Here is a 7,561-nt window from a genome sequence, read left to right on the forward strand (position 1 = left end):
GGGAGCGGGGGGCGGGGGGGGGGGGGGGGGGGGGGTGTGAAGCACAGGGAGCTCTCTGCTCCCCAAATACTCGTGTCAGAGAAAGGGACGTGACAGTGGACGTCAGACGTCCCCGGGTGACCGACGTGCTATAGCCACTGTCACCTCCAGGCTCCTGTGGATGGGATTTCCCTGAAGGATCGGCGGGGAGAGCTTTGCGGGGGTCTTTACGCCTCACTGGTTCGCTCTTGTTGGGGCCGTGGTAGAGGTCCTGGGACTTGTCGTGGGCTGAGGACCCCTTACGGCCGCATCTGGCTGGTGAGTGAGGGGAAGCAGCCATTGTCCCACATGCAACAACGTGATTCTGATCAAATTCCTAGTTGTGACTCTGGGCTGGGAGGCATTGAAGGGCTTTGCCGCTCGGCTCTCTTTAGACCTCGGCTTAGTGGCGCCAGCCTTAGAGCAACAGGACCCAGAGGGCTTGGAGAGGTCCCGGACGTGCCCAGCACGCGGCCCTGTCGGCAAGGACCTACGCTAGCCAGAGGGGCACGGGGTGTAGCCCACCCGCGGGGCGGGGTCGCCTACGGTGGGGTGGGGAGGGGCTGCTCAGGGTAAGACTCCAAGGCCTGCATCACATAACACAAGCTCATCTTGAAGGAAACAAGCCCAGAAGAGGGACCCAGCCGAGCAGCCAGCTCTGGGGCCAGCTAGACCGGCAGTCCCGTCTTCCGCCAGCTCTGCCTCTCGGGACCTGCTCCTGGGCAGAGCCCAGCTTGCGTCCTCCAGCCTTCCCCCCACGCAGCAAGGTGGTCTTCCCTCCGCCCCACCCGGCGGTACCTGGGGAAAGACTTGGGCCCTGTGACTGGGGGTGAGGACCCCATGCTCAGAGTGGAGAAGCCAAGGCAGGAGGCGTCCGCCGCCAGCTGCGTGCAGGGCCGCTGGGCAGGTCTCTGCGCCTGTGTCTCTAGGCGACCCGTGCACTCGCTTGTTCACCTTCGGACCCGCCCTCGGCGATCGCGGGCCTCCTCGGACTCGGGCTTGTCAGCAGCTGAGCCAATGCCTGTGGCACAGCTTTGGAAGACTCGTGTTGAGCAGGCTGGTTCCCCTCAGGCCGCCACCCAAGCCGTGTGTCTGATTTTCCATTCTGTCCTCTCCAGGGATAGGAGGTGCCCAGTCCTCTCGTGTAGGGCCGCTGCAGACGGCCGGTGTGCACCCGGAGGCCCGGTCGTCTCCTGCACGGGGCCCAGGCCTCCGGCTGCCCCCTGCTGGACGGTCGGGGAACGCCAGGCGACTTTTCCTAAATAACACACCGCGTCCCCTAGAGAACGCTTCAGGGAAGGGAACGCTTGGGTTTCTTTTTTCTGAACGATATACACGACGCTGCGCCTTTGTCCGAGGTGAGGTAAGATGACTTAGCCTCCAGTGTTGCCCAACGTTCCCGTGAACGGCGGAACGAGAAAGGGGGAGAGGAGGCAGAGCCCTGCCTCGATGGTCTTTCTCTGGCTCCGGCCACAGGGCGGCCATGACTGCGCTGCTGAGGGCCCAGCCTTCCGAGTCCGGGTGCTGCGGGCAGGTCCCTGTCACCCCTCGCCTCCCACACTCCGGCTTCACCGGAGGCCAGCGGCGTGGGTGGCTGCGGACTCTGGTGGCGTCCTGTGGCCCGGGCAGAGCCCCAGGAAGCAGGTCCCTGCCCCAGCGCCCGCTGCAGACCCGCTTCCTGGAATCCGGCCCTGATCAGACGGCGTGTCGGCCCCGGGTTTCAGGTGAACTCCGCCGTGGGCTACAGACCCTCCGTCCAGCTTCGCTCCAGGGTTGTTTTAGTACTTGTTTCCCCGAGAAGGACTCTGTGTGCTCGGGGAGGGGACAGAGAGAGGGAGTGTGTGTGAACAGCGTGCTTCCTTTTGGCAATTATTTTGGAAAACGTTCAGAGAGGCCCGAAATAGCGACCAGCAGGGGGGCTTCCTTGCTGTGCCATCAGCAGGTCACACGGTCTCCAAGGTGGGCACCACCCCCAGACCGGGCCCCCGGGCAGTTCCGCAGAGACGCAGCCACGGCCGGCATGTGCTGGCCACAGTCTCTGAGTCCTGCCGGGTCCTGCCCGGGGCGGGGGGCTCCCTGGGACGGGCTTATTACCTCCCCGTAGCAGCGTACATGCCTGGCACCGACCACCTAAATCTTCCTTGCAGAGTTCTTAGGCCCATAGGAGAAGAGTGGTACGGAGATCTAGGTTATTGGAGAGGGTGGAGTGAACTAAGTTTAGTGGAGGCTAAAAATAGCCAGAGCACGAGGGCGGGTTAGGCCCGTGGGCTCGGGGGCCGCTTGCCCGGCACCCCGGCCCTCCCAGGGCACCGCATGCGAATGCTGCTTCCAGAAGGCGCCTGCAGCCCGTTACTCATATGTCAATCCCCTGTCATGATGTATGTCATGCACCAACTGCATTTCCATAGAAGAGTGTGACTCACCAGCCGGTGGGGCCTCTCTCTGAGCTTCTAGAAGGAACGCGCTGTAGGGGGAGGGAGCGGTTATCACCAACCGGAAAGCAGGGGAAGGGGCCTTTTATAGCATTCTGCGGTGGCTTTTTTTTTCCATAGGTTAATTTTTATCTTAACAGCCAAGATAAGGTTGGATGGCCTTTTTATAAGAAATCTATTTAAATACAAGGGATTATTTGAGCTCCATTTTTAAAAGCCAAGGGCATTTTCTCGTGGTGCTCGGTGTATAAATAAAATGTATTAGTAGCTGTTTGATGGACACTTACAGCGCTCACTGCCTGTGACGTTGTGGGAACGTCCCCTCCTCACACAGCCGAGACACAAAATGCCCCTTTGTTCTCGTCCGTGGGGACAGCCGCGAGGGCCTCGCCCACCCCAGACCCCGCGAGCCGGGGCTCTCCGCTCAGAACAGATGGCGATTCTCAAACGGAATGCTATTCTGATGCGCGCTCACTTAGGAAAAAGGTCTAAAAATAGACTTGAATGAGCATAACCTGCAAAAATAAGTTGTCAGCTTCTTTTTACTCCTGCCGGGTGGAAAACAAAGCTGTCAGCAATTTCTGCGAGCTGAGGAATCCGTGTGCTTTCTTATTTTAGAGAAAGCTTTTTCAGTACGACGGTAATTGAGTCGCCTTAAATCTCAGTGTCAACAAACTCCCATCTGTGGTTCTGGAGACTCTAAGTGAGCGACGAGACGCTCCCTGCCTCTGGGCGGCCGGGCCCGAGTGGAGGCTGTAGGACGNGGCCCCCGGGCCGGGGAGGGGGGGGCCGGCTGGGGGGGCCTCCCGCACTCTCACGCCTGCCGTGATGTGGGCTGGGCTTTAGGGAGCCTCCTCCTGAAGGTACCTGGTACCAACTGGATGTCTATGAAATGACACTCATGCTCATGGCAGGTGGAGCCTGGACAGGTCAGGGGTGGCTGGACTCCGTGCCTGGGGACACGGAACCTCTTCCGGAAGTCTCTGGGATCCCTCTGAAGGCTCACAGTTTGACTGGGACCTTGAGGGCCCAGGCAAGTGCAGGGTCCCCGCCGGGCTTGCACTGAGTGGGACGGGCTCTGGCCAGCACCACCGCCTGTTGATGAAGCATGCCCCCAACACAGATACCCCAAACTCAGGCTGCTCCCCAGCAGTGGGGTTCGGGTCCACTCAGAAACTGTCTCCGCTCCGTGTCCATCCTGCTTACCCTGCACACGCCCTCTAGGAATGGAAACAGCCCCAGTGCCCACCTCATGCAGGCACACATCACACACACACACACACACACACACACACACACCACTTATACAAACATACACACCTCACAACCACCCACATACCCCCCACACCATGTACCACACATATGCACACTACACACTAAACACACACACACACACACACACACACACACACAGAGTGTGCTAGGAGAAGCATGATTTCTCCGGGGACAGGGTTGGTGACATACCACAGAACACAAAGGATCGAGGGACGTGCCAAGGGGTGGAAGGGCAGGGGCAAGCTGGGCCAAGTCCGTGAGGCCATCAGCACAGACCCAGACGGCGGGCCCCAGCTGACTGCCAGGCCCAGACATGCCAGAGGCTCTGGGAAGGTGCCCAGCATCACAGGGTCTTGTTTGTTAGCTGGTGAATTAATCTGATTTAACCTGTCTGTCCCAAAGGCTGGGCCGGGATGGCAGTGCCCGCCCACCTCCCACTCCATCCCTGGCCGCACACTCAGCAGACTGTGCCAGCCGGGGCTCTGGGCTCCTGGGGGGGCGGGCCCGAGTGCGGTCTGTGCCCCCAGCTTCCAGCCCACTGCTCTGAGACCACAGGGAACTTCAGCTTGAGTTTCTGACCCCACGGAACCGTGCTTACAGCCAAAGTCACATCAAAGAATCAAAGCTTTGAAAATATTTCAAAACCATTGAAAAGGATGCCATCAACAAGGGTAGGTCCCAGACTCATCGTCCTTAAAGGGAGTGGAGTTTTGAAAAGAATAGAAGGAACACAAGACTTCGAAACCAAAGTGAGGTGGACCGCGGAAGTCCTGATGGCCTTCGAGTCTGGAACAATGACCGTCTCCGCAGCGGTGAGGTGAGGACGGCCCCCCCGGGTCCCGTGGTCCCGGCAGCCCAGGCCCGGCTCAGCCTGCTGTGCCCGTGGGGCCAAAGTGTCCGGCACCGAAGATGGGGGACTTGTCAGAAGAAAGCACCTTGCTGAACCCCCAGGCAAGCTTCCGGCAGGCACACGGCGGGGCCACCAGGAGTGCCGGCCGAGGCCCAGCAGGGCCCGCACGTGCTGGGCTGTGAGCACACGCGGTGTCCTTGAACCCACAGTGCCTGTCCCTTCCCCGCTTGAAACTGGACAGCCGATTGCTGTGGCCACAGACTGCGGGGAAGTGCCCTCCTGAGGGTCCCGCGCCCTGTCCTTGGGAGGGTCTGGGCAGCTACCTTCCCTGCTGCTGCCTGGGTGCAGGGGCCGGGCCGGGACTGGTCAGAGGCGCCGTGGAGAGGCCCTGGGGACGGGAGACGGCTCCGCCGATGCCGAGTGGGGCCAAGACAGGGCGCACGGCGGGTACAAGGAGGTCCCTCGTTGTCTGAGTAGGTTTGTCCTTCTATCTGTGGCCTGAACACGTGCCAGCCCCCACCCGTCCCCCCGCACTGCCCTCTGTTCCGTGGGCACATCCGGGGGCGCCCTTGGGGACAGGCAGTGCATCTCCCGGGCTCTTGCTGGCTGCTGGTCAAGTTCTCCAGGAGGGCGCCCCGGGCCCACCACCGCGGGACACGCAGTTCACCTTTGTTCAGACCCAGGGCCGACAGCGTGTGCGAGTCTGATTACATAAGGCAGGGCTCGGGGCCGGGGCACGCGGCGGGGCAGGTGGCCCTGCTGAACTTGAGACACCGTTGGCTGGCTGGGCGGGAGCGAGGCAGAGCAGCTGTCGACGCGCCCGTGCTTATGTTTGTGGCTGTGGCGCGGCAGTGGTGCTTGAACACTCAGTGCGTCCTGTGAATTACGCAGAGCACATTCGCGTGCCAGCTTGGAAGCGGCACTGAGAACAGAAAACTCCTGAAAGTTAGAGCACGAGGCGACGAGAAGACAAGGCAGCAGAAGCCCAGCGGCATCCTGGGAACTGTACACCGCAGTGGGCAGTGGGAAGTCACGAAACCAGACCCAGCTGGCTTCTTCCTAGTTAACTACAGGTTGTAAAGTCAGGGTGTGGGTGAGTGTATTCTTTCTGTTCTTCAAACCCACTTTTGACAGCTCTGGGCCGAGAGGATTTCGTCAGTGTCTCCAGGTGCCTGGTAACTCGTGTGAAATGAAGCCAGGTTGCATAACTCTGTGTTATTCCCGCNGTAGGAGGGCAAGAAGGCGATTTTTTAAACTAGTAACTTTAAACATAAAATACCTTTGGAAGGACAAAAAGAAAGGAAAGATTATCCATACTCCTGCCACTGAAAACGTGCGACACTCTGCCTTGTCTTTCATGTTTTGGGGCATGGCTGCAGACCAGACGAGTGTAGCCTGGATTTTGATACATTTTTTTACATTTATTTATTTATTTTTGAGAGAGACAGAGTCAGTGTGAGCAGGGGAGGGGCAGAGAGAGACGGAGAGAGAATCCCAAGCAGGTTCCGAGCTATCAGCACAGAGCCCAATGAGGGGCTCTAAGTCACGAATCTGAGACCATGACCTGAGCTGAGTCGGGACACTTAACTGATGGAGCCACCCGGGGGCCCTGGGTGTGGTCTGGACATTGGAACCAGGTCTCCTGGGTTCAGATTTGCTTCCCTCCAGCCGTGGGGCCTCCGGGAGGTCACTTGGCTACTCCCTGCCTCAGTTTCCTGATCTGTGAAGTGGAGATAATACTAGAAAGGCCCTTGCGGGGTTGTGATAAGGGTTAAGTGCATGAATCAAATGCCCAGTGCAGGGCACAATTCAGCATAATTCACGGTGCCGTTACCATACCCGTAACGCTGTCTGGTCCTTTCCAACTACTGCCCGGCTCCCAGAAGCAGACACACACATACATGCACACGCACACGCATACACCTGCCTGTGAACACATACCTTTGCCCCAGAAACAGCAGGCTCAGGCTCTCCCGAAGGGCCTGTGGCCAGCCCTCTCGCGCCTCCCAACACGCATGACCGCGTCCTCCCCGGGAGCCGCCCTTCCTCGTCGCTGCTCCGCTGCTGGTGGGCGACTCGCTTGTCCTGAGGTGTCCCTGCTGTCGGGCCAGCCGTGGGTTGAGGCGCCGTTTTAGTTTTCCCAGGTACCGCCAGACTGCTTGCCCCCATTCCTCCTGTCGCCTTCCCCCTGACGGCGGGGGCCCGATTCTCCACCTCCCGACAGGAGGGGACGTGGCTGCTGCCGTCTGCCAGCCCCATCCTCGAGAAGTGCGCTCTTCTGGTTTTAATCTGCAATTATCTTTTTAAAAAATTTTTAACATTTTTATTTATTTGTGAGAGATAGAGGCAGAGCACAAGCAAAAGGGAGGGGCAGAGAGAGAGGGAGACACAGAATCTGAAGCAGCTCCAGGCTCTGAGCTGTCGGCACAGAGCCCGACACGGGACTCGAACCCACGAACCGTGAGGTCAGGACCGGAGCCCCCAGGCGCCCCTGCATTTCTGCAGTTATGAGTGCGACGGCTCCTGCTCTTGTGCAAACATGCAAGCATCGTTGTGAACAATGTCATATATTCTTGGGCCTTGATGGTTTGTTTTACAGCTGATCCCTTTTTCACAAGCAACAACAAGAAAACCACAGATGATCTACGACCTACTCAAACCTGTAACTTGCCAAATTAGCACGTGAGATAGAGAAGCACTGGAAATCTGGAAGCCAGTAGTCCTCTGCGCGCAGTCTCACTCAGCTCTAAGTCAGCCCCACACCCGTCACTGAACGCCTGTCACCTGCGGGCCAATGGTTTTCGGCCTTTGGTTACCTCAATTTTTAAAAAGCCTGCCGTGTGGATCTTATGATCCATCCTAAATCGCGTGGGAGCTGAGATCAGGGCCGTGTGGTGGAAGGGGGCCGCTGGAGGCCAGAGCCCGGGATGGCCCCTGGGGGTGCGGCCACCGGGCGCCCTCATGTGCCCCTGGCTGGGGGCCGGGA

Source organism: Crocuta crocuta, unplaced genomic scaffold (assembly GCF_008692635.1).
Source record: "Crocuta crocuta isolate KB4526 unplaced genomic scaffold, BGI_CrCroc_1.0 scaffold41, whole genome shotgun sequence".
In the NCBI taxonomy this organism is placed as follows: domain Eukaryota; kingdom Metazoa; phylum Chordata; class Mammalia; order Carnivora; family Hyaenidae; genus Crocuta; species Crocuta crocuta.